Below are 27276 nucleotides of genomic sequence, written 5' to 3'. Positions count from 1 at the left end.
TATCCTTGGATCATAGGAGACTGAGGGGGGATCATGATTGAGATGTATAAAAGTATAAGGGGCACAAGTATAAGAGTAGACAGGAAGAAGCTTTTCTCCCTGGTGGAGGGATCAATGACCAAGGGTATGGATTTAATATAAGGATCAAGAGGTTTAGAGAGAAATGAGGAAAAAAATTCATCCCAAGGGTGGTGGATTCTGGATCTCATTTCTTGTGAGAGTCATAGAGACAGAAATCCTCATAATATTTAAGAAGTATTTAGATGTATTATTGTGATGCCAAGGCACACAAGGCTATGTGCAAGTGGTAGAAAATGAGATTAGAATAGTTAGGTAGTTGTTTTCAACAAGCTGAAGAGTCTTTTTCTGTGCTGTAGACCTCTATGACAATGACTCATTTTACTGTTAAGTGTATTTTAAAGCACAATTGTTACTGTTGCTTTTCATAAATCTTTTTAATTAGCAGAGTGGCCAAAAATGTTCCAAAGTATAACATTCTTGCCAGTATTGCATTTCTTCAGAAAAGATTGATTGATATCTCATCATTTAATACCATAACCCAGAGGTTAACAAGAATATAAGATCCCCTGCAAGCCATGCATCATCTTAACTTGGAAATATATCACGGTTATTTCAGTGTTTCTGGATCAATATGTTGTTCCCGAATAGCATTGTGGACCTAACTACAGCACATAGATAGTTCAAGAAGGCAGCTCACCACAGCCTTCTCAAGGGCAAGGAGGAATGGGCAATAAATACTGGCCAGCCAGTGACACCGAACTGCCTAGATGAACAAAAAATCAGAACATTTCCTTCTATTCTGAAGTGGTGAAACTCATTTAGGAAGAAAATGTGGGTGAGACTGTGAAGGCCAGGTTCCATCCATTATTTTTAAAGCTCTGCAGAGTCTTCTAAACTCCACAAAATCCAATTTTAAGTATTGTATCAATCAAAGTGTGATTGTAAGTATTCAGAAATGTATTCAGCCCAAGTCTCTGACTCCAGATCTCAGTGTAAGAAACATTCATGGAAAATGCTAGGCAGCACAAATCTGCCCAGAGGAAATTTTAATTTCTGCAGTTGCTGCATTAGTGCACATGTCAGGATTCCGATGGGTCCTAAACATCATTCCCTGTAATTTTCTTCCTGGCTGCACGGGCCTCCAAGATCCTTGCGCTGCAGCAATTTCTGGAACCAGAAGTCCATGTCACAATCGGTGTACCAATACCAATCACCTTGCATGGAACCTTGGAGTGGCTGCATGCAAACACAGCCATGCAGCTTAGAGGGAATGTTAGTCCTAAACTGCTTCAACATTTGCCACTGTTGGCCACAGTAGATTTAACCTATTTTCAAGAAGTGTCTTTTTAGAATTAATTCATGGAAGTGGGTGTCACTGGCTAGACCTGCATTTATTCCCCACCTGTCATTCCTCAAAAGGAAGTCAAGAGTCAAGCAAATTGCTGTGGGTCTGGAGTCACATATAAGCCAGACCAGGTAAGGACAGCAGGTATCCTACAATAAAGGATGTCAGTGAACCAGTGGTGTCTTTACAATAATTGACAATGGTTACATTGTCATAATTAGGTGATTTGTTTTCCTTTCGGGATTTTTATTAAATCAAATTTTCACTATTTGCTGTCATACAATTCAAAATCATAACCCCTCCCCGGCCAAGAACATTAGGTTGGCCCCCTAGGATACTAACTCAATTATATTTTTATTTATTTAGTTAAGGGACATGAGTGTCAATGGCTGGCGATCATTTATTACCTGACCCTAGTTGCCCTTGAGAAGTTGGTGGTGAGCTGCCTTCTTGAACCGTGGCAGTCCGTATGCTGTAGCAATGCCATTAGGGATGGAATTCCAGGATTTCGGACCAACAACAGTGAAGGAACAGTAATATAATTCATGTGTTTGGAAGGTGCTGTCTAAGGATCTTTTCTGCATGCTGCTGATCATTGGTAGTGGAAGGACTGGATGTTTGTGGATGTGGTGCCAATCAAGTGGGATGTTTTGTCCTGGATAGTGTTAAGCTTCTTAAGTGTTGGAGCTGCACACATCTACAATGGTAGACAGGCTTTGGGGAGTCAGGAGATGAGTTACATGTAGCAGTGTTTCTAGCCTCTGACCTGCTCTTTTAGCCACTGTGTTTATGTGGTAAGCCCGGTTAAGATTCTGGTCAATGGTAATCCCTAGGATGTTGATAGTGGGGAATTCGGTATTCATAATACCATTGAGTGTTAAGGGAAGATGGTTAGACTGTCTCTTATTGGAGATGGTAATTACTTGTGGGGGGCAAATGTTATTTGTTACTTGTCAGCCCGAGCCCAGATATTGTCCAGACCTTGTTGCATTTAAATGAGGACTGGTTTAGTATCTAAGGAGTTGTAAATGGTGCTGAACCTTATGCAATCATCAATGAACATCCCTGCTTCTGACCTTATGATGGAGGGAAGGTCATTGATGAGGCAGCTGAAGATGGTTTGACCTAGCGCATTATCCTGAGGAACTCCTGCAGAGATGTCCTGGAGCTGAGATAACTGACCTTTAACATCACAACCATCATCTTATGTGCCACATAATAACATTATGCTACCTCCTGTTTTGTGCAGTTTGAATAAATTTGGGTGTTTTCCTTTCTGAGATATGTTTATGCAATTAAATTACATTCAGTTCTTTCAAATTACAGTTAATAATGCAGCATATTAGTTCATCAGGTGAAAAAAGAGGAATACCTTCATTCAAATTAGCTTTCTATTTTTAAAAGTCTACATGTATATGTAACACATAAAAATTTCAACTGCTTCTAATCCAAATGGGTCATTTCCAGCCATCAGCCCAAATTGCTATTACATTTTCACCATTTCAGACCACCAAAGAAAAGAATGTTTGCATTTAAAAATGCTTCTCCATGTTTGATGTTTTTGAAATCTAAATATACAGGCAGGCTTGTTGCCATGGTGACTGTCTTCAGAATCAGTTGCTGCAAAGTACGCTGAGAGGTAATAAAATGACTCGAAGAGTGATTTCTTGCCATTTTTCCAGAGGAGATGATAAAATGTGAACAATGTGTAAGAAATGATTGTCTAATGACTCCACTAAAGCTTAAATAGACATTTGAATATTATAGGAATGCTCCTCCTTATTAAGAAAAATCTTATAGCAGAAAGCTGACTAACAGACACAGGACGGTGTAGATCTGTCGTCTCTGCCAAGGACGTGTCTTTAGAAGAGGTTCTGGCAGACAATCCTAACCCTGATAAGATTGGATCTCATGAGCCATATGTAAACTAACTGTGAGTAAATGTTAAACAGAGTATTTTAGAAAGTGATAAGCCACAGGATTACTCCATCGGCTTTGGAAAGAAATGAACAGAATTTGGTTGGATTTCTGCCTTTAATGAGCAATTGAATGAGTGATTGACATGAACTCTTTGGGGAGGATTCTTATTGACATCTACTAATACATTGGCTAGCTCGAGAAGATCAAGAGGTCAGCTTCATCTGTCCTTTTGTTTGAACAAGGACATGTGAACCATTCTGAGGAAATTTCAAAAAAAGAAAGTGCTGGAGAAACTCAGCAGGTCTTTTTAATATTTGTGGAGAAAAACATTTTCAGTTCAGGGACACTTAGAATCCCCATAGTATGGAAGCAGGCCATTCAACCCATCAAATCCACACTGACCCTCCCACCCAGACCCACTCTATAACTCTGCATTTCCCATGGCTAATCCACCTAGCCTGCACATCCCTGGACACTATGGGAATTTAACATGGCCAATCCACTAACCTGCACATCTTTGGACTATGGGAGGAAACCAGAACACTTGGAGGTAACCCATGCAGTCAGAGGGAGAAAGTGCAAACTCCACACAGTCACCCATGGGTGGAATCAAATTCAGGTCCCTGGTACTGTAAGGCAGCAGCGCTGTTCATTGAACCACCGTGAGACCCACTTCTTTGGATGAGAAAGATGGAAAATTCATGGGTGTTATGCTGTTGAAAATAGGGAAGAATGAAGTAGAGCAGAAAAGCAGGCCAGGCGAACATTAAGGGAGAATGGAGATCAAAGGTGTCAGAGAACATAGACATCTAAGGAAATATATATTCCCTCTGACTAATGCACCTAATACCATGGGCAATTTAGCATGGCTAATTCACCTGCCCCACACATCTTTGGACTGTGGGAGAAAACCAGAGCACCCGGAGGAAATTCACACAGACATGGGGAGAATGTGCAAACAAGGCTGGAATTGAACCTGGGACCCTGGTGTTGTGAGGCAGCAGTGCTAGCCACTGTGCTGCCTCATTGGAGGCAGTCCAGAGAAGGTTCAATAGGTTGATCCTGGGCATGGAGAATTTTTTTTTGTGGAGAGGTTGAGTAACTTGGGCCTGTCCTCATGGAGTTGAGAAGAATGAGAGGCAGTTTTATTAAAACATATCAGATTTCTTTGGGCACTTTACAGGGTAAACATGAAGAGATTGTTTCCCCTTGTGAGCGACTCTAGGTCTAGAGGGCATGATCTCTGAGTAAGAGTTGCCCATTTAAGACGGAGGTGAAGTGGAATTTCTTATCTCAGAGGGTAAACAATCTGTGAAATTGGGCAGAAGGCAGTAGAGGCTGAGTCATTAAGTATATTCAAGATAGACAGATTTTTAATCAGGAAGGGGATCAGGTGTTATGGGGAAATGGCAGGAAAGGAGTTGAGGATTATAAGATCAACTATTAATTCATTAAATGGCAGAATAGACTTGATAGGCCAAATGACCTCCTTCTGCTCCCATGGTCTTACAGTTATACAAAACTCAGAGCATAGGTCCAGAAAAGTAATGAAATGTTAGCATGAAAGCAAGGTGACAACAACTGTAAGGTTGGCATCATACTTGTAAACTGAGAAGAGGTATTCTGAAAAATGGTCACACAGTCTGTATGTGAATATTCCAAGATAGAGGAGAACCCATTATGAACAGATTGAAAGAAGTACAAGTAAACTGCTGTCTCACCTGGAAGCAGTGTTTGGGGCTGGACAATGAGGAGGGAGAAGGTACAGGGGCAAAGGTTAACTCTTCTCTGATTTCATGGGAAGGTTTGAGGGATGGAATGGTGAGTTGTGTGTGTTGGAGAAGTGTACCAGAATGTTGCAGAAGGAACAGTTCCTATGAAATATTTATGGGGGAATGGAAAGAAGTAGTTGCATCACATTGAATGTGGCAGGCATGACAGAGGATGATCTTTTGAGTGTGAGTGGTATTGGGGCGGAAAGTGAGGATTCAAACCCCATTATCATTCAGAGAGGGAGGGGAAGGTATGTGGGTAGAAAGGCAAGAAATTAATCAGATATGTCCAAGGCCCCTGGAGAACTTCTCAGTTGAGGAATCAGATGTGTCTTTGTGGAAGATTCATTTATGTAACAGAGGCAATTGAGACAAAGAAACTGGGAAGCAGAATCATGTCCATACGGGAAGTTTTTGAGGAAGTAGTCGAGATAGCTGTAGGAGTCATTGGGTTTGCAATAAATATTAGTAGGCAGCCTATTCCCAGAAATGAAAACAAAGAAGTCAAAGAAAGGAAGAAGCAGTGATGAATTAGGTGAAGGTGAGAGAAGACTGGAAACTGGAAGCAAACATAACTAAGTTTTCCAGTTCTTGATGAGAAAAAGGAAGTAGCACCAATATAATTCTTAATGTACTGGAAAAAAGATTTGTCAGGGGGAAGAAGCCCGAGGAGATCCAGATCAAGTAATGTTCCACTTACTCCATACAAAAACAGGCATAACCAGGGCCCCTGTGGCCCACACTTCATGTAGAAAAGAGAGACGAGTTAAAGATGAAATGGTTCAAAGTGAGAACAAGTTCAAGCAAGCAAAGAAGGTTGGTGATTTGGGAATGTACAGACCTCTTTTTAAGGAAGGAGTGGATAGGGCTCAAACTGTTCTGATGGGAATGGACATCTAGAAAGATTGCACATTCATAATGAAGAGGAGATAGTTAGAACCAGGAAACTGGAAATTGTTGAACTGATATTTGGCGTCAGGAGGATCAGGAATCATAGGTGGGAAAAGCCTGGAGAAGGGGACAAAAAATAGTCAAAATTATAAGAAATAAATTCAGTGGGGCATCAAAGGGCTGAAATAATAGGTCTCCTAAGCTGTCCTTTTTGTGGATTTTAGTAAGAAGATAGAAATAGGCTGTCTGACGTTGAGGAACATTAATGTGGGAAGCTGTGGAGAGAAGACCTCCCGAGGAGTTGAGATCAATGCCAGTCCTTGAAACAATGGCCTCATGTTCTGGAGTTTTGTTATCGTCCGGGGGCTACAAAAAGAAAAGTTTACACTCAGCTTCTGTGAAGTAGATATAGATACACCAAACAACAGCTGCACCACTCTTGTTGACAGGCTTGATAACAAAGTCAAGGTTAGACCTGAGACAACAGTGTGCTACAAGTTCTGAGGGAGATGATTTAGAGTGGGAGAGGGTGGCAGAGAAAACAAGTTGGCTAATGTCATGTTGACAGTTCTCAAGTAAGATATCAAAGCAGATAAGAGACCGGAGAGAGAGGTCCAGGTGGAGGTGGAGTATTGGAGATGGGTGAAATGTTTACTGAATTGGAAAGAAGTGAGCAAGGACATGAAGGCAACATGAGAAGTGTTCATTGTCATGCCACAACCAAAATTTATGAAGTAATGGTGTAAGGGGATAAAACTGAATCCTTTGTGTACACAGATTATTCATAATTGAGGGCAGAAAGTCAGATGACATTGTGAATACACAAGGAGAGATGGAGTTAGAAGAAAGGGTAGCATCAGAGGAAAGGGGATTTGAGGAAGAACCTGGATGGGTGCTGGTACTCATGAGTTGATGGAGCTTGTGTTCCTTAACATTTGAAATGAAGAGAATTAATTTATGATTAATAACTCAGATGAGGTGACAATAAAATGGAACTAGAAACCAATATAGCTTTGAGATAGTGTGATGCTGATGAAAAGAACAGTCAAGGCTTTACATATGATGTCACATGGTATTGAGAGTGGATCTCAGGATCCAGAAAGTGCAGCAGTCTGAAGAAAGGTGTATGTTTCTGAGATACCTGCACCCATTCTGAGGAGACTGCCACCAGTGGTGAGATCAGATACTCCTTCTCCATCAGCCTCCACTTCCATCTTCCAGTCATTCAGTCTGAGACTGGAACATTGCTCTCACCTGTTACACATTGGTCTTTCCTGCCTATTCAGCTTATGACTGATATCTAAGCTGTTCATTCTTAATGAACTACTCTATGAACATATGAATTTAGAATGGAATAGACCATTCAGAGCCCTGAGCCTGCTCTACCTTCCAATAAAATTATGGCTGATCTAATTACTCCTCATTCGTGCCTACCCCCCGATAACTCATTACCCTGGCTTATCAAGGAATACCTATGACTTCAGACTTGTTTTGGGATAAGCTGTGACTCCCAGACCAAATCTGACACAAATAGACAGACAATGTTCCAGTCACACTGCTGTTGTGGAGCTGGACTACCATTTGTCCGTCCTCTGTTATAACAATTGCAAACTAAGTAGAAGTCAAGCAGTAAACTTGACGAACTGCCAGAAAGATCCCGGTCACAATGAAGAAGTCTGTCATTTTTGAGAACACTTTTATGGCAGTCAGTGAGCTTGCAGAAGAGACCAGACTGTTAGAGGTCAAAACAGTCTGGAGAACAGCATATTGGCTGATATATAGTCCTCAGGAAAGACCGAAGAACATCAAGAAATTAATATGAATTAATATCAGGCTTTGCCAAGATTATTATTACCTCCTGGGATGCATACCACTGCATTTCCCATAAAAGTATCCATAAATAGCTGTAACCTGGGTAGTAAAGTAGGGAATCCATCTGGGTTCCAGAGCTTACCCTCAATGATTATTTGCATGCATAAAGCGAGAAATGGATGGCCAGTGTTGACTTTGGTAGCACTGGGGAACAGAAAATACAGAACACGTGCTGAAGTGACAGTAGGCTTGTAGTTTCCCTTATTCTTTTTAATCTAGTTTAACCACTAGACAAGTTCAAGCTTAGTTTGCCAAAAATAATTCAGCCTACAATTTTCAATAAGGTATAGAATGTTGAGTTAAACAAATGCTCATTTCTTCGTGTGGGTGAACTATCAACCATCTGCAATAACATCATCAGTAAAGTAGCAGATACTCCAGAGGAATGGCATAAATATTTTCTCCAGAGTCACAACTAGTTTGATTAGATTAGATTAGATTCCCTACAGTGTGGAAACAGGTCCTTCAGCCCAACATGTCCACAGCAACCCTCCGAAGAACAACCCACCCAGACCCATTCCCCTACATTTACCCCTGACAAATGCACCTCACACTACAGGCAATTTTAGCAGGCCAATTCACCTAACCTTAAAATGAGACTTTGCAATACTCTGCACCAATTCTATCCTTTTTATGCATATTCATTATTTCCTCACCATTTGTGTTGTAACACTACAAAAAATATGTATCATGCTTGATCAGAAGAATGCTGCAGCCATTAAAGGTTTTGACTTTAATAGCATAAAAATTGGAGTGTAGACACTTTCAGTGGGAATTATTTATTTGAAATGACAACTGAATTATCAACCTTGAAGTTATGAAACTGAATATGAAGATGGTCAGAACTTTGCATTTTTCAATTTTCCCTTGCTTTTGCAGTTCATTGCACAGCCTTGTTGGTAGCAAGTGTAGGTTGTGAAAGCATAGGTGTACTGCTGATTTGTAGTGATCTGCATTGAAGAGGAATGTCAAAAAAAATGCCATGCTGTGCTAGTGGCTAGTGCACAACTCAAAATGTGACCTGTACTGTACAATACTTCAGGATGTCCTGAGATCATGAAAGTCACAATATAAATGTATTACTTCATTTTTTTCACAGTCCAGGAACAGACTGCTATTCTGCTTGACATTGAGGAAGTTAGCCTTTACTTGGAAAGCAATACAGCAGTTATGATGAAGACTGCAATTACAGGTACATTACCAGGATCATCACCTCCCTAATCTCCATTTAACAAAATGAGTTCAGTCTGACCCATGGAGATTTGAACATCAATCACTGGACCATGTGCAGATGCATAAAGTTAGTGTCATTCATCACTAGTTTCCCCTGGGATTCTCTGGATGTCATACCTTGACTGAGGCAGAAGTTCAGGGATGACCACTCAGAGAGAAACTAAGTGGTCATCAGTTGCTAGAAGTATCACTTCTGAGTCAGAAAGTGTGGTCTTCACAGAAGTGTTGTGATATGGAACAACATAATTCAACCAATCACGTCTGTGCTGACTCATCAAATTAGTTTCATTACCTACTGCCAATCTTCTGCTTTTTCCACCTTGCCTTGTAAATTATTAGCCAAATAATTGTTTAATGCCTTGAATGCATTAAATGAACCTGCCTCCATCATACTTCCAAGCAGTGCACTCTTCACCAAACTACTTGCTGTGTGAAAATAATTTTTCTTACCCTAATTTGTTTCTTTTGCAAATGGCTTTAATCTGTGTCCTCTGGCTCTTGATCTTTTGGCAAGTTCCTCCCTATCTACTTTATATGGCCTGCCCCTGATTTTGAATATCATTCTGGGAATATACAAACTAAATCTATGCTGATATTCCAATGCAGCACTAAGCACTGATCTGTCAAAACTGACATCTTTTTGTTTAGCTGCCATCCCTTCTACACTCTGGGTTAGATACAAAATGTCTCAAGACGAGTGGTGAAGTGTTTTTACAGCCAATATTTATCCTTTAATGTTCTTTGCTAAGTAAATAGATTATCACATTGCTGTTTATGGTATCTCTGCTGTGTATAAATTGGATGCCATCTCTCCTCCATCACATCAGCAACTACACTTCAATATTTCTGAGTCAGTTGTGAAGCATTTGGCATTTGATGGTATAGAGATATAATTTGATGTTTATTCCTCAATTTTCTTATTATTTCATGTATTTTTCCAGTTTGTCAACTTCCTTCTTAATGCTGACAATCAGAATTACAGGTCTCTGCATATTTTACCTGGCAGGATTTTCGAAATACTCTTGTAATTAAGAGCATCCAATGAGACAATATAATATGATGGTCTTAATCTTTAATGATTGAAATGGTGAAACCTAGACTTAAGTCTATGAGGGGTATTGGGACCCTGCAGACATCAAAGTTCACACAAATGTATTGAATTGGCCAAGGAAGTTTAAACTTCAAATGGACTGATTTGCAGTGGCTGAACACTGTGGAATGTATGAGCTCAGGCTCAAAGACTTGGACTTGATAGGTAAATTAAGCACCCCGCTAACTGACACTAGCTTCCCCAATCATCACCTCACCCCACCCCAACTCAACAATCCAACCTGATGTGACCACATCCCCTCCTAAGCTAACGATGCTCCCCACCTGCCTTCTTCTTCCTGATCTAATGTGATCTAACCCAACCCAACTAACTCCCCACCAACACAGCCCTATCCTACTGCCACTTCTGCAACCTGACCTAACCCAACCAAACTATCCTCTCCTCCCTGAGCAGACCCAGTTACTCCCCTGAGCTAACTATCATTCACTCATTAACCCACTGATCTAATTTCTCATTCATTTACTCACTCAGTTCTGAAGAAGAGTCATCTCAGACTTGAAATATTAACGTGGAAAAGTTTTTCTCTTTACTGACCTGCTGACTTTCTGTAGCACTTCCTGTTTTTATTTCAGTGTATTGAGAGGATCTGTGTCTTGTCAGAGTACCTCAGATTTATTTCATTTCATTCAAAGATTGCAAGGCATTACTGTCAATTTTGGAATTGCAAGTTGGGCTTTTTAAGCTTTTGCACCTATTTAAATTGAATTGCAGAATTGTTTAGTATGTTTGTCAATTGCTGATTTGTCCCATTTTGTTTGAAGGAGGTTTGATGCTCCTTGAGCCTAATGAATGCCATGCCCTGTCTCCTCATGAAGACAAGTTCATATTCATAATCACCGTAATTTTTTTTGTTTTGGGTGGGCAGCAAAAATGTTAATTTGCACTGACCTATTACAACCACAAATTGCCTGACCAATCAGTAGTTAGACCCCTTCCTGTCCTTCACTATATAACTAGCTCTTTCACTTGGCTCAGTCATTCTTCTACTTGATAATAGAGTATTTTGCCTGAAACATATTGACCTATCATTTCTTCTAAGATCACAGCTCCCCATTCAGAGTGAAATTTCATAAATTGTAACCGTAAATTTCTTCTTCAATGTGACTGTTTTCACCGTGGAGACATTCAGGCAACTTTTAAAATTAAAATTGTAATAAAATGCCATTTCTGTGGTTTGATGATACATTAAATTATTCCTGGAACCTCCCTTCATCAGAACAATATTCTTCAACAATTGGAGGAATATTTTGGAGTTACTTTCTCTCAATTATCACCATTCTGAGATGTAATGACAATGATAATAGATATATTTCTCCCTTTTCCATCATGTTAGAAGTGAAACTTCCACTTGTACCTGCCTAGCTGAGGTTAATTAAACATCATCCATCAATGACAGACATATTAGTAAGTCATACAACCTTGATATTTTTCAGGTTTGGACATTTAGTCCAAAGTTGATAGGATAACTAATTGATTTATCTTTAAAAATGCCAATTCTGGAAGCATTTGTGGAAGGTTTCACTGACTTTCCATTCTTTTCTTTCCACGGTAATATTATACTATCACAGGTGTTTACATCTTGAAAATAGACTTCAGATATAATCAAGAAAATTAACATCTCAACAGTTTAGAGAAGAGGATTTTCCTGCTGGCATAAATATTATGGTAAATGGTAATAATTGTCTTCACGATTGCACAAAATTTTTTTGAAAGGATGAGCTGCTTTGGCATTGCCATTTTTAAATTTGAAACACAAATTATATCAGCCAACAAATGGAAATGAAATCTTCATTGTCTGTAACAAATGTAGGGGGAAGAATTGGAATTGGCAGGATGGGGTGAGGGGTTCACAATGCATATTTAACCCAAACCCATTATTTTGATTCATGCTTTCCTCTATATTGTAGGACAGCTATATCTGAAGATAGCACCACCCAACTGGCTGGGGCCAGATGCAGCCATAGGTCCTCACCCTCATGGATGTAGTGGTTTTGACCATTGGAGTGACTATACTTGAGGCCATGGGCATTGATGACACTCATACCATTGAAGATGATGGTATATTCTTACTTAGGGAACATTTCAAATTTTACTTACCCCTCATTCCACAGTTCCTTTCAATTTACAAGCTATGGATTGCATCAACTCTATCTGCATTTAGTCATTTATATGAGAATATGAAGTCCAAGTTAAATAGGAACTGAATGAAGATAAAACAATGTCACATGATCTCATATAACTAGCCACCAGCTCTGAAACTCGCAAATATATACTGAAGGGTCAGTCACTGGGCATGTTTGATCTGCAACCAGGGGAGAGGATAATGTTGTGCTAGCTCCATAGAAGGCACATGTACACTAGTACAGAGTATTCAAATGAGGACTTTGTTAGGGCAGCATGCTGAGAAAGATTCATACTTATGCTTGATGCAGTTGCAGGCCTGTTAAAAAGTCACTGTCAAGGAATGTGGAGGAATTGTAATCCAGCTTAGCACAGGGCTTTGCAAAGTGTTTGAAATCAACTTTTTTCAGCTGGTGGCCAACTCCAGAACACTGGCATTTTCTGGAGTAAGAGATTAATGTAAATCAGTCAGGGATGTGATCAATGATATAACCTTAACAAAAACAGACACTCAATAAGAAAAGTCTCAGTTAGAGATCGAGGGGAGAACAACACTATTGCAATTTCAAATAAGCCTGTTGGACTATAACCTGGAGTTGTGTGACTTTCAACTGAATTGACACTAAGGGGACTAGGAAAAATAAGTCTAAGATTAAGAATACACCAGACTGTTAAGTAGATATCCCTTTCATGGTCACTGTCATTCCAAACCATTTTCCAACATGATACAGTGTCTGCCAAGTACCTTAGCATCCTATGCAGTGCAGACAGAAGCTATCTAATGACAGAGTCCAACAGGGAAAGCTCAGACTGAGGTTATGAAATCTTAGTTTGTTGCCATGCACATTTCTGTAAGGCTTGGCTTTGACAGGGTGACATTCTTGTGGGAATTTATTTTGCAGACATATTAAGTCAGATCATGCTTTACAGATCAGATGATTTATGGCTTGAATTTTCTGATGGCTGAGCAGTTTTTATTTCAGCCTAGATAGGAGTTGGGCATTGAGACCTATCACAGCAGACTCCAAAGGAATTGCCTGGGAAATTCCTGTGCACCTGGAACCCTCCTAAACGGGGGTGTTTGGATGGTTCCAATGACATGAGGTAAATAGTTACTCAGGAAAAGTCAGACTGTTAAATGCATAAACTTCTTAGTAACTGTTCAATTGACATTTTCCTTACCTCATTCATTCCTAATCCTCAACCACTGGACTGAACCCCCCACCCTTTGCTCTGGACCTGACCATATATTGCCCCACTGTAGATTCAAAACCCCTTTTCCCAACTCTGAACCCAATCTCCTTCCACCACTGGTAGACCTGAAACCCCTGACCCTATTCTGGATCCATTCACCTCATCCCTGACTTCAGCAGATCCTCGACCACCCCAGCCCTGCTCCAGACTCCACCTACTTTTGCTTCCCAACTCACACCCCAAGACCCAAACTCCTTAATGTTGTCTAAGGTGCATTGGACAATTTCTGCAACACATCTTGTAGATGATACACACTGATCCTACTGAGCATTGGTGGAGGAGGGAGTTGGTATTTGGAGATGTGGTGTCAATTGATGGGCTGCCTTCTCTTGGAAGGTCTCAAATGTTTTGAGTGCTGTTGGAGTTGGACTCATCTGGGCAGGTATGGAGCATTCCATCACATTCCTGACTTGTGCTTTGCAGATGGTGGTCAGGCTTTGCGGACTCAGGAGGTGAGTTACTCACTATGGTATTCTTAGCCTCTGACTTGCTCTTATAGATGCTGTATTTATATTTCTAGACCAGTTCAGTGTCTGGTCAATGGTAACACCCAATTCCCAAGTATTGATACTGGGGGATTCAGTCTTGGTAACACTATTGAACGTCAATTGATGATGGTTCGATTCTTTCTTATTGAAGATAGCTATTGCCTGGCATTTGTTTGGTACAATTGTTAGTTGCCACTTTTTAACTCAAATCTGGATATTTTTGGATCTTGTTGCTTTGAATGTGGACTGCTGAATTATCTGAGCAGTCACAAATGTTGCTGAATATAGTGCAATCATCAAGGAACATCTGTACTTCTGACTTTACGATGGCGAGCAGGTCATTGATGAGGTGGTTGAAGATGATTAGGACAAGGACACTAACCTGAGGAACACCTGCAGAGATGTCTTGAACTACTTGAGCACAGCTGTCAAAGTAGCTGCCTGTGACTCTGAACCTTTAGATTTTGGCATTTGATGGTTGATCCTTGAAAAGAGTGGGTAGCCTTCCCTAATAATTCAGCGCTATGAAAGAATTGTCAGAGGGGATGTACATCTCTGTATTTCAGAAAGAGCTTGGATTGCAATCTCTTATCAGAAATGCGGAGCTCTCTCCTTTTATAAAGTGGCTAGGATGATTAGCCATAGGAAATGCAAGATTACAGGGAGAGGATATGGGATGGGTCTGAGTGGGATACTGTTCAGAGGGTCAGTGTGGACTCAATAGGCTAAATGGCCTTCTTCCACACTGTAGAAATTCTATGATTTTATTCCACGATTCCATTAAAAAAAGGAGCTGACTGCCAATTTGTGCAAGATGATAATCTTTGGAAAATAGAAATGTGGAAAAAGAGGAATCTGATATATGGGATATCAGCACTAGTGTTGGGTTAGGGAGAACTGGAATAATGGACTAAGTTCCACCAGAACATGAGTGGGTCCAGTGATCTATTGGAAAGACAGGAAACTACCCTTAGCTTTGGAACAGTAGGGTAGGAGTAGGGATCGATAAGAAATAAGACAAACTAAAATGTAACTGAAATAGAAAAGGAGAGTGTAGGACAGTGTAAACTAAGGAAGGACACAAATGACCAGGGAATAAATAGTTACAGAGCAAAAGAATGAAAAGATTGCTATAAATAAAGTGAGAACATCTGCTATTAAAATTTGACAAACTGTTTGTACAGCATAGCACACATTTTCTGGAAAAAAATGCATGGGCACTGGAGAGAATGATATATGGTAAGGTACTGAATGTTTTAGGAATTACTGGTTACAGAAAACAAACTGGGATTTAAACAATGCAAAGCAGCAATATATTTAGAAAAGATAGAGAGGAGAATAAGAATGTGGAGTTATTATACTCACTAGCGATGATATAGTAATCATTAAAAAATGCAGCCATTAGAAAGATCAAAATGGAATCTACTTAGATGTAATAAATGATCTAATTCACCAATGTCTAGAGACCACCTGATGGAAGGAAAAAAAAGAGGAAGAACTCTACAAACAAATTATTGAAATGAGTTACAAAGATAGAAGTATAATCTGAAGGAAGTTTAATTGTACTAAAACTTATTGTTGAGAAGAGGGAGGATAATGGAATGGGTTACCTACATTATATACTAGACTCCTTCTTCATACATATATTTGAGGATATATGGAGCCTACATATAGAAAATCTGTTGTTGGATCCAGTAATGGGGAATGAACCAAAGGAAATATGAACGGTAAAAGTGTTAATGGTTCTACTGCCTTTTCTCTATTCCCCATCCCTTCCACCCTTGAAAGGTAAATTTATTCAGTTAAATAAACTGTTACACTAAATCCTAATTAGAGGTTTTAAATCATTATAGGGATTTAGTACTAGCTGTAGGCTTGGTCCTAAACTGGAATTTCTTCCACTTCAGGAGTTTTCAGATGAGCAAAGTTACAGCAGGATTAAATATAGCTACAAAAGTGTATCATTATCATTATTCACCATTATCAGTAAATAAAATCCAGACTTAAGCATTCTAGATTATTTTTATTTGTCTGTGGGTCTTCGAAGCATTAAATGTGAGTCTTTAGCTGATTAACAATTGCTTAATAGTATTTTATTATAAGAATAAATCTTAGTTTACATTACAGTAATGGGTACAATATTATACAGTGTAGGATAATTGAAATAGTCAATTTATCTCGATATAACTGATATATTAATGATTCCAACTAGAAATAATGGTGGTTGTGTACATCAATGTAGCCAGATATGTACTGTAAGAATTCTACTTAGACATCTAACACAATTTTCAAATCCACTTAAACATGAAGGTAATATACTACATGAAAATTATACATACAATTAAGGCAGTGGCGTAGTGGTAAGTCACTAGACTTGTAGTACAGAACATTAGGTTATTTGCTGGGTTGTGGGTTTAAGTCCCCCTGTGGCAGATGTTGAAATTTGATTTAGGGCGACACGGTGGCTCGGTGGTTAGCACTGCTGCCTCACAGCACCAGGGTCCCAGGTTTGAATCTAGCCTCAGGTGACAGTCTCTGTGGAGTTTGCACATTCTCCCTATGGCTGCGTGGGTTTCCTCCTCCAGGCCAGGTGAATTGGCCATGCTAAGTTGCCCATAGTGCTAGGTGCATTAGTCAGAGGGAAATGGGTCTGGGTGGGTTACTCTTCGGAGAGTCGGTTTGGACTGATTGGGCCGACTGTAGGGAATCTAATAAACTTAATCAGAAGAGAATTAAATTTTAGGGTGGCATGGTGGCTCAGTGGTTAGCATTGCAGTCTCATAGCGTCAGGGACCTGGGTTCGATTCCTGCCTCGGGCCACTGTCTGTGTGGAGTTTGCACATTCTCCCGTATCTGCGTGGGTTTCCTCCGGGTGCTCTGGTTTCTTCCACAATCCAAAGCTGTGCCGGTCAGGTGAATTGGCCATGCTAAATTGCCCCTAGTGTTAGGTCTATTAGTCAGGGGTAAATATAGAGTAGGCATATGGGTCTGGGTGGGTTACTCTTCGGAGGGTCGGTGTGGACTTGTGGGGCTGAAGGGCCTGTTTCCACACTGTAGGGAATCTAATCTAATCCCAATGTGAATTCATTTTATTGTCTTGTCTCTGCCTTTTTCATAGGTTGAGTTTGCTCGGAGCAAAGATTCAGATTCTACTTAATCTTTTTTATTGTCTTTATAATAAAACTTAATTTAGTACCAGGTTTAACACTTAAAATTATGCACAAATTTAATTTTATTTAGAAAAAAGGAAATATTTAGGCAATAGTGACCATAATATACATTTTTAGACAAAAATAGAAAAGTATCTATATATGACAAATTGAAGAAAAATCGACTTTGTGGGGTTGAGGCTAGAAATTGAGAAAATAAAATGTACAAGCTGGCAGACAATGGTGCTTAACAGTGATCAGAAACATTTAAAATGGTGTTCAGCAGAGCTCAAGAAAAATATATTCCTTTAAAATGCAAGAAAAAAAGAACCATAAATGAGTCTTTTTAGAAGAATAAAGATGCAAGGGAAAAATTATGAGTAAGGAATAGAATAAATTTTAAGTACATGGGCGGCAGGGAGAAAGTAACAAATAAAAATAGAAACAGATCAAGAGAAACAGCACTGCAAAAGAAGTCAATAAAAGAAACAATTAGAAAGGCAAAGAGGAATTATGAAATTAGGTTATCAAGGTACATTGAACAAAATAGTTATATAAGACCACGATTGGTCAATGCAAATTCTTTGATGGTCACTGTGAAATGGCAGAAATATTCAATAATTGTTTATCAATGAGATAGACCAACTTTATTGTGCTAGGACAAAATGTGTTTGTAATATAAACAGAAGATGCTGGAAGCACTGAGCAGGTCAGACAATATCTGTGGAGAGAGAAAAAAACAATGTTAATGTTTCAATATGCCCTTTTATCATAAATGAAAGATGTTAGATACAAATATATGTTAAGGAGGTACTGGGCAGGGGAAGGAATAAACTGAGATAGTGAGCAAGAATGATCACATGATTAAAAATAATGATAATTCAAAATAGAAGATTGTGATCATATGACAAGTATAGAAACAAACATAAGTCCAGAGACTGAATAAATAGTTACAGGAGGATTGAAGGAGGGAAGCTTTGAAGGTCTGGCATAGAGAAGAAAGTTCCCATGGCTGACAATGTGGTAGAATAAAGTGAGTAGACCATTGCGGTGTGACCCTATAGCCATGTATCAATCAGGGATTCCCATCTCAAGTACTATAATTATGGAAAAGCTTCCTTGTCTGACCAGCACATACACAAAGGAAAATTGAGCCATGGACTAAGTCTAAAGAGTGTAAACTCAATTGTGTGTGTTTTGTCTTTGCTTGCGAAAGTGAAAACAGGTGATAGCAAGTTTGTAGTCTATCTTGCTTCTTTCATTTCAATTTCTTTTGATTTCAATGAACATAAGAATCAGGGGAGAATGAAACAGTGTTGATGATTCTCTATCAATATTTTTATCTAGTTGTACCAGCAAAATTAATCTCAATGTTAGGATTTGCTTTGAAATTCATTGGAACAACGTTGGAGGCAGAGAGCAGTGTTTGAATATCAGGGATACTAAATGTAAGTGCTCAGCAAAACAATCTATCAGTCATCATTGGGCCTTCCCAACATTAAGGAAACCACATAGCAAGCAAAGATTTTGATTTACTAATTTGGTAGATATCCAAGTAAATTTGCTGTTTCATCTAGTTATTAGAAAGGGGAAAGCTGAACGAGCAGGCGTCACATGATGTGCTTATTTGTGAAAGTGTTAGGGCAAAGGGATGAGTATGACAGAAGAATGAATCAAGTGGAAGGAATGGTTCTCTTTAGCTTGCTGAAAGTGTGGGTGAGGGAAATATAGGGTTGAGAGTGACATTGCATTGTAGTTAGTGAAGGATGATTATTTAAATGTCGGATATAGTGGTGCAGAAGGGGAAGACCAAGAGAATGCTGTCAAGATTTACAAAGGGAAAGCAAGCAATGAGAATGGGACTGTGGGAAACAAAACGGTCATGGTTAAGGGAACCATCAATCACAATGGAAAGGAATCCATGTCATGTCCACTGGAATAATTTCAGATACTTCAGGTAGATTCATTGCCATGAATTCATCTTATTATTCAAAAACACATGAACCATTTGCCAATTTGTTACGGTTCCAGATGGATACCACAAATTGTTAAACTCCTAGTTTAGGAAGGATGACATGGATCCCCTTCTTATTCACCTATCTCTCAGTTCGAATAAGACTAAATAAGGATCATTTTCCTTGTGAATACTTTTCTCCAAGACCAAAATAAATTTATGCTTTTAAATAGGACACAACTTTAAAGTGAGGGGAGATAGGTATAAGACGGATGTCAGAGGTAGTTTCTTTACTCAGAGAGTAATAAGGGTATGGAATGTTTTGCCTGCAACGGTAGTAGATTCGCCAAGTTTAAGTGCATTCAAGTCGTACATGGAATAGTGTAGGTGGAGTGGGCTTCAGATTAGTATGACAGGGCGGTGCAACATCGAGGGCCGAAGGGCCTGTACTGCGCTGTAATGTTCTATGTTCTAAATGCCAATTTAACTAGGCATTCTTGAGTTAACTCAGAGAGTGAGTTTACTAAACAAAAGAAGAATTAGTACTGCAACACACATACACATGGATTGGAAATGTGAGGTGAGTCCAGAAAAAAACTAGACATTAAAGAAAAAACAGAAACACAGATCAGTCTGCGACTTATTTGTGAAAAGTGGGTAGTGGAACATTGGAGGCAGTGTTAACACTGGTAGTTGAACAGTCAGCTTCACAATCCTTAGTTTTGCTATTAGGTTTGAAGTCTTGTAATTCTGATTCCTTTTGACGATGATTGAATTCCAGCATTCAGAATAACAGAAAGTCATTTTGGTGTCCCATTTCCTTTCGTCCGATTGCTTTCTAACGCAGAATGAGAAACATCAATAAACCAAAGTTCAGAGGTTATGATTTCAGCCTATGTTTGAACTTCAGAGAGAAACTGACCAAAACACAGAGTTGGCTAAATAGGATTTGAAGGGTGCTCAAAAACAATAAAATTTGGAACAGATGAAAAAGCCAAAGTTTGAAATGTTTTTGATGGAGTTAAGGAGATGGGGAGACATTGAAAGAAAGATCCACTGGCTTTATCAAATCAAAACTAAACTCACTGCTGTGAATTATGTATGTAGCAAGTACTGCAGAGAAATAAAAGAATCAGTCAGTGTGTCATGTTAACATGTTAAAGTAGTAATCTAACAGAGATGATAGTCAGGCAAGAAGTAAGGAAATAGGAGTACTGGAACAATTTAAAGGTGACTCAGAAATTGAAAATTCTAAAGTTGATCTTTCAGTAATCATTTTGGATAATATAGAAGTGCTTAAAAAGTTAGATAGCATCATGATTTATCATCTAGAAAAGTATAAAATTGACTTATGGTGGCTATTACAGAATTATAAATCAATTTCTGGGAATACAGCTTGAAAATTGATTTTGACTGTTTATGATGATAATGTAGGGAATGTGTCACATATAAAACAATATCCTTACAGACTCAATCCTGTGAAACTAGATCAAGTAAGTGAAAAAAAATAAGTGCATAGTGGACAATATTATTGAACAGGTTCATAGTAGCTGGGGCTCACCTATTGTAATGGTGCAGAAGCAAGAAATGTCACAAAATTCTGCATTGATTATCATAAGGTCAGTGTGTCAACAAAATCTTATTCCATGATTGAATGATTATATTGAATGAATTAGACAAGAACAATGTATCACAAAATGTGACTCTCTAAAGGGATATTGGCAAGTTCCATTGACTTATAGAGCCAAATAAATATCAGCTTTTGTAACACTTGATGGCCGTTATCAATACAAAGTCATGCCATTTGGACAATGTTACTGTGTTGTCTACATTGACAACTTGGTTGCTTCGAGACAAACCTTGGAAGAAGGCTTTCAACACTTGACTGAGCAGTTTGATTAGCTACATAAAGTCAATTTGATTATAAACCTGGCTGAGTGAAATTGCCAAAGCAAAAGTGACATATTTGGCTTGCACTGTGGGTCAAGGCCAAGTAGCATATACAGAAGTGTAAGTATGGGCTGTTTTAAATTTCCCAGTGTCTAGGAAAAAGCATGTCATTTTGTATTATGTTGGCATGGTTAGATTTTATCTCAAGTTTGTCCCAAACTTCAGCACTATTATTGCACCTTGAATAAAGTTGTTGAAGAAATGCAAAAAATTGATTGGATGCAAAAGTGTCAGAGTGTTTTTGACAACTTGAAAGCTGTGCTGAAAATGCCACTGCTTTTAGCTGCACCAAGTTATGAGAAGTCTTTCAAACTGGCCGTTGATACCAGTGACATTGGTATAGGTGGTGTTTTACTGCAAGATGAAGAGATGAGGATTGAATGATCTGTCAGTTATTTTTTAAAAAAAACTGTCCATGTCAGAAAAATATTCAGTGATTGAGGTGACTTTTATCTGAATCTTATCATTTTTGGCTAAGTGCAAATGGCACCAGGTTTTTGGTGGGATTTTCTCATTGTACCTTACCAAATGCTTCTCAATAATTATGCACTCCATCCCATAGTGTCTCTCATGTCCAATTATAGCTCCACTTTACCACATTTGCAGAACAATTTATCATTCACCAGATATCCACTGGGAGACCAGCATCCCTCATGACCTCACCATCTTTAAGAGGCTACTGTGCAATCTGGTGTGAGAAATCTGGTGATGCCCCTCTGGTGGCGTAATGGGATAACAGCCATGAAGTGATGCTGCCCACTGCACACAACTGGTATGGCTGACATTTGTTTCCTCATCCTAGTTAGTCTTTACCCAACAGGCTGTACACATTACCTATCAGTATGCCCACTACGCTTTCCCTAATGCCTTGTTGCTCCTATCTTGTCATTGACCAGTGGGGAACATGACATATGACAAGCATTTAGAGCAAACATGAGCTGTTATTGACAGTCAACAAATGGGGTCATAAAACAAATTAAGAAAGATGCAGTTCACACCAACAATGCAAACCAGATGGTATCTTGATCTTGACAGTCCACAATGTTCTTCTGCATCCAGCTAGAACCTACTGGAATCAGGTGTCAATCATATCCTGTCTGCTGTGTAGCACCTGATGCAACTGAGCTCTGCCATTCACAAGATGAGCTTCCTTCAGCTCAGTGTTCTCATGCTCCTCAAATGACTACTCCTGTACCCTTAGTTCCTTAGCATCTGTCACATCTGTGTGTTACCTGCTCAAATTGTGCATTTCACAGCATGCTAGGACTGTGCAGCACACTCTCTCCTGACTATAAAGAAGGGCCCACACAGACCACTCCACATAGTGGAACAGCATCTTTAGAACACTACCTTTTGCTTCACTATTGCCATGGTTGCAGTATGTGCACCAATTTGGTGAAGGAGCTGTGTCAGCTGAGTGACACAACACATCAAAAAGGAATGCCTGCTGCACTTCAATACTCCTCCCATTCCAGAACCATCTCATTTTTGACTGCATTCATTAGAGTCCATTATCATATTTACATGAAATATGATGCTGTAATGTTCTCCTGGTTCCATGACATCTTTGGCAGTTCCGCAAACATTTTGCCCAGCATTTGCCTCCTTTTAAGCTATTGCCATTAACTCCTACATTCGTGATTACTTAGCCAGTATTTATGTAGCCATGATTGTTTCAAAACAATATGAGGTTGATATGAGGATTTGTTTGCATCGTGACAGCATTAAAGCAAACAGTGCAAATATTGGGGAGCATTAGAAGTACCAGGAATTATTTTTCGTTTAGATGTACCAGGAATTATTTTTAGTCTAGATAAAAACCCTTTGTTTGGAAACTTCAATTTCTTAGTTTGTAGAATTCCTGATGTAAGTTAGAAGTCTGAAAGTTTCTGCTGAAGAGAAGAGCTAGTTCAGAAAAGTTAGTGAATAATTTACATCAATGTAAAGGTTTTAGTTGAATGTCCAGACCAGAAGTATTCAGATAGAATCCTGAATGGATTATTTGAAGCTAAGAAAGTTTAATCTCAATTTTGAAATTGATCAAATAAAAGGCTACAAAACTCTTAAGACCAGGAATTGAAAGAAGCAGTTATGTTAAATCTATAGATGTGATAAAGAACCAGTCTCTCTACGTGTTTGAATTGTGTAAAGTGATGGTGCTCGGATAGAGAGGATTATATTTTTAACTATATGTTTTGAAGTACTCTAATTTTTTTTTCTCAATAATTTGGTTTCTTCTCTTTTATCTTCTTTTACATCATAAACTTCAATTTTATTTGTGAAACCAATTTAAGACATTGCATGCTCGTGTTTCCATGAAACACTGCCTTGTAAATGAAAATAAAAGGCAAATTATGGTCTATCAATCCAGATTTCAATCTGGGATCTGACTTTCTAGTAATTAAATCAGCTTGGATGATAATACAATAGAACTTTCAGAATCAAAGACATTTGTGGAACATTTTAACCATAATTCAATTTTTTCCGACCATCCTTTCTATGAGGTTGCATTTGTCATTTGCATTTTTTTATTATTACACCATTGTATATTTATCATATTGATCCAAGTCTCAAATGTAATGATTTGCTAATTCTACAAATGGCTTTAAACATAAAAATCAAGAACTGGCTGCTATTTCCTTACAACTGCCAGGTGGCACTACAGCAACAGAAAGATCAATTCGATTTTATCATCAACAATTGCATTCAAATTGCTGAAAATTTAATGCAGAGGTCTTTCTTTCAGCAAGTCACTTTCTATCCTGGAACATAAGTTGCGTGGTGTCTATAGTGATGACAGTGAAATTGCTATTTTAGAACAATAAAACTTTAACTAATCTATTTAATTCTGCTATCACTGATACTTAACATAAAAGTTAACACTTTGATGTATTGATTGTATCATTCTTATTCATTCTAAAATCATTGCTTACTTCAGAATCTATAGGAATTTATATTCTTTTACTCAAGCGAAACACGTGATAGCTGAATGACTCATGATATAGCTTGTTAAATAGAGCTTATTTTGAAACTTGCGCATTATATTGGGTATAAAATGGCCGTTGACCGAACTCACTTAATTCCCACCAGCTGGGTTAGGTTAAAGCCATGACTGCAGTTAGGGTTCTGTCAATGAATTTACTCAATCATCTCAGAGACACACATTAGATGCTTAGGGTGACTGATGTTTTATCATTCGATGACATGCTGGAGTCTTTCCCTGGGATCAGCAATGTGTCTGTGATGTGCTATTTGTGTGAACCTAAATCAAAAATTCTATAATTGCTATATAATTTACAATATAAATTAACATAGTTTTTAAATTTCAAAATTTAAAGACCAGTTCAAGATGAATTCCCAAACCTTTTTTTTGTGGTGGACTCATTTTTGTTTGAGTCGTTGAAATCTGTGATCATTGGATTTCTAGAAATTTCTGGAACTGGAAAGGCCTGCTGGAGAAAACGATGCTTAAACAGTCAGCTAACAACCTATTTGCCTAGCAATAGTAACTTAGCAACCAGAAATCTTTAAAGAATGATAGAATGCATGTTTTCTTCGAATATTCTCTAATGTCATTATCTGTAACAATTAAAAACACAAAGTGATTGATGAAAAGAATCAAATGTTGCTATTTTAGTATCAAAACATACACAAGTTATTTTGAGGGAAACTGTCAATTATGAAAAAAATGATAATACTGTTACATTCACAGTTGCATAAGAGGACTCAACAGCAAAACATATTCATGCACAGTCAATAAATATCAGGGCCAGAGCATAACAGCCATCCAAGGGTAGGATGGTAGGTGGGGGGGAGGTGTAGCCCATCCAAGTGTACACTCAGGTGAGTGAACATTAACATCTCTTATTCAACATTACCATGTACAAGGATGGTAAGAGAGGATATCTCTGGAACCCTACAAATTCAGGTCTCCTTTCCATGATCTGATATCGCAATGGCATAGCTCCTTCTGAACAAGTATAGCTACTATTCTTAGAGTCTATGTGTAGTTAACCCTTTACTTCTATCTGTTCCTCCCAACCTCTTCATTCTGATTGACTATATTCCATTCCGATTGACTATATTCACACTTTTTCCACCCCAACCACCTGCATCAGTGTTTTACACAAAATGTCTGTGGTATGGTTTTACCAAGATCTCTAAATGCATATGGCTTTCTTTTGGGGGTTGTGAAAAGTGGTGAATGGCAAAGTCTTTCTCTGAGGATCTTTAGTCTTTGTCTCATTCAGTCATTCTCAAGATGTATTTTAAGGTACATAAACTATAATGTTTGTGGTTTATTAGCTTGATAAATAGAACATGAGGTATACGGAGGGTAAACTTGAACAGGGAATACTTTATTGTGCATCTCTCAGCTCCACAGTCAGTTTCGATGGCCTCCCCAGTTCTTGCCTCTGGGTCACCTGACCCACTTGTTGAATATATATATATAGGCTTTGTAGCTAACACATGGACATTGTCAGGAATATTTACAAAAAAAAAGCTTAACAATCCTTCTGTAGTCTACATTGATATGATCAATCTCTCAGGGGGATGAAAACCTCTAGTAGACTGTCTCTGGAATCTTTTCTCCTGTAGTCTCTCAGGCTTCTGGAAGCTCCTGTTGCTCCACAGTTCCTCTCTGATTGGCTGTTGTTGTCCTGATATTACTATAGTTTCCTCCCTGTGTGTGGCTAACTCTGGCTCAGAGACACATGACTCAGTCGACATCAGTGGTCCATCTGGACTGGCTCAGTATTCTGAGGTACGATCCATCCTGTTGTTGAGGCACAGCAAGCAGCTGGTCCGTGTGTCTCCTCCAGATCTGTTCATCCCTAGTCTGTACCACATATGACAATGGTCCTGTTTGAACCCCTACCACCGCTGGCATCCATTTGTTCTCAGACATATAATTCCAGGCCAACATGATATCTCGGTTTTGGAATCCCGCCTTTCTAGGCCACCTACCCTTGATTTTGCACTACCGCCTTTCCAGGCTCTTTTGGCTGCATTAAGTCAAATATGGTTCTCAGCTGGTGGTTGAACACTGGGCCGTTGCATGTGGCGTGTTCCTGTGTGTGCTAAAGAACTTGTTCAGTAGCTGTCTTAGTGAACACTCCTATTGTGAGGCTGTTAAGACCTGCTTCAAGGTTTGAACAAATCTCTCCACCTGGCCAATAGTCACAGGGTGATATGGAACCAATCTCACATGTCTGACTCTGCTATTTTCCAGGTATTCCTTGAATTCTTGCACCACAAACTGTCGAGCTCAAAACTCATTCTGGGTTCCAGAACCTGGCAAATATTTCATCCAGTCGGTCTATCATTGTTTCCACTGATACCGATCTCATGACCGTCAACTTAGGCCACTTGGAGTGGGCATCCACGACCACCTGTAACATCCACCTCTCCATTGGTCCAGTGAAATCAATTCCACTGATTCCATTGCCATGATGATTAATGCCATTCCCATCTGTGAAGGGGTGACGATGGTGGTGCCTTCCTTAATAATGCACAGGATTTGCAAGATGCTGCTTTTACCTCAAACTGGCCATTTTTCCCATTCGGTAACCAAAAGTAGTTTGTGGCTATTTCTTTCATTTGCACAATGCCTGGGTGTCCTTGATGCTCTTGTTTCAACACATTTCCTCTTAATGGGCACGGATGATAATTCTTGTTCCCGACATTAAACACCCATCTGAAACAGACAGTTAAGGGCATAATTCTGAGTGGTTTCTATGATAAGTCCTTCCTCTCAGGAAAATTCCACCACTAAGGTTCAAGCCTGGTCATTCCAGGTAGCATTCCGCCCGTGACGCATTGATACCAGTACCTTATCTTCCTGGGAAAAGTACGTGATTTTCAGGTTCCAGTCAGGAGCATCATTATTTCCTAGTTGTAGTAACCTTGCCAAAACATCTCTATTACCTTGCTTCTTTAACTGTCAGTACCTGATTTCGTATAAATAGCCTGACAGAACCAGGACCCATCTCTGCAGGTATGCAGAATACCATTGATGGTATTCCCAAATACAGCCCAAAACTGAAGGTTAGCGGCTTGAGGTCTTTGAGCAACATGAAGTGCCTGCTGTACAGGAAACAGGTGAACTTCTTAACACCAAAAACAATGCTCAATCCTTCCTTTTCCACTTGGCCATGCTTTCCCTCCATCTTTGTTAGTGACCTTGATGCGAAT

The 27276-nt window shown here is 39.1% G+C and overlaps 1 long non-coding RNA gene across 1 annotated transcript in view; it reads left to right on the top strand.

Moving 5' to 3' along the window:
* The first annotated feature begins 3095 nt into the window (after positions 1–3095).
* The window catches only part of LOC122551139, a 41986-nt gene continuing 17805 nt past the window's right edge, over positions 3096–27276 (top strand). Inside the window, exons 1-2 of the long non-coding RNA XR_006312031.1 lie at positions 3096–3299; positions 8921–9013. This is a non-coding gene — a long non-coding RNA (uncharacterized LOC122551139). The remainder of the gene's footprint in view (positions 3300–8920; positions 9014–27276) is intronic.

Source organism: Chiloscyllium plagiosum, chromosome 6, assembly GCF_004010195.1.
Source record: "Chiloscyllium plagiosum isolate BGI_BamShark_2017 chromosome 6, ASM401019v2, whole genome shotgun sequence".
Taxonomy (NCBI): domain Eukaryota; kingdom Metazoa; phylum Chordata; class Chondrichthyes; order Orectolobiformes; family Hemiscylliidae; genus Chiloscyllium; species Chiloscyllium plagiosum.
This window is presented reverse-complemented; position numbering and strand designations above follow the sequence as displayed.